The sequence below is a fragment of the Mandrillus leucophaeus genome, unplaced genomic scaffold (assembly GCF_000951045.1).
Source record: "Mandrillus leucophaeus isolate KB7577 unplaced genomic scaffold, Mleu.le_1.0 Scaffold154, whole genome shotgun sequence".
In the NCBI taxonomy this organism is placed as follows: domain Eukaryota; kingdom Metazoa; phylum Chordata; class Mammalia; order Primates; family Cercopithecidae; genus Mandrillus; species Mandrillus leucophaeus.
Window position 1 is genome coordinate 3,652,983 of NW_012101521.1, and position 1,211 is coordinate 3,654,193.

Genomic DNA, 1,211 nt, shown 5'->3' on the forward strand with positions numbered 1-1,211 from the left:
CTCCCTAACTCATTTTATGAGGCCAGCATCGTCCTGATACCAAAGCGTGGTAGAGACACAACAAAAAAAGAGAATTTTAGGCCAATATCCCTAATGAACATCGATGTGAAAATCCTCAATAAAATACTGGCAAACCGAATCCAGCAGCACATCAAAAAGCTTATCCACCATGATCAAGTCGGCTTCATCCCTAGGATGCAAGGCTGGTTCAACATATGTAAATCAATAATTGTAATCCATCACATAAACAGAACCAATGACAAAAACCACATGATTATTTCAGCAGATGCAGAAAAGGCCTTCGACAAAATTCAACAGCCCTTCGTGCTAAAAACTCTCAATAAACTAGGTACTGATGGAATATATCTCAAAATAATAAGAGCTATTTATGACAAACCCACAGCCAATACCATACTGAATGGGCAAAAACTGGAAGCATTCCCTTAGAAAACTGGCACAAGAAAAGGATGCCCTCTCTCAGCACTCCTATTCAACATAGTGTTGGAAGTTCTGCCTAGGGCAGTCAAGCAAGAAAAAGAAATAAAGGATACTCAATTAGGAAAAGAGGAAGTCAAATTGTCTCTGTGGATGACATGATTGTATATTTAGAAAACCCCATTGTCTCAGCCCAAAATTTCCTTAAGCTGATAAGCAACTTCAGCAAAGTCTCAAGATACAAAATCAACGTGCAAAAATCACAAGCATTCCTCTACACCAATAATAGACAAACAGAGAGCCAAATCTTGAGTGAACTCCCATTCACAATTACTACAAAGAGAATAAAATACCTAGGAATCCAGCTTACAAGGGATATGAAGGACCTCTTCAAGGAGAACTACAAACCACTGTTCAATGAAATAAAGGAGGACACAAACAAATGGAAGAACATTCTATGCTCATGGATAGGAAGAATCAGTATCATGAAAATGGCCATACTGCCCAAGCTAATTTATAGGTTCATTGCTATCCCCATCAAGTTACCACTGACTTTCTTCACAGAATTGGAAAAAACTACTTTAAAGTTCATATGAAACCAAAAAAGAGCCTGCATAGCCAAGACGATCCTAAGCAAAAAGAACAAACTGGAGTCATCAAGCTACCTGACTTCAAACTATACTGCAAGGCTACAAAACCAAAACAGCATGGTGCTGGTACCAAAACAGAGATATAGACCAATGGAACAGAACAGAGCCCTCAGAAATAACACCACA

The 1,211-nt window shown here is 38.6% G+C and overlaps 1 protein-coding gene across 1 annotated transcript in view; it reads right to left on the bottom strand.

Annotated features, from left to right (window-relative positions):
• TTC28 (tetratricopeptide repeat domain 28) overlaps positions 1-1,211 on the bottom strand; it is a 178,195-nt gene that overhangs the window by 54,287 nt on the left and 122,697 nt on the right. The window lies entirely within an intron of this gene.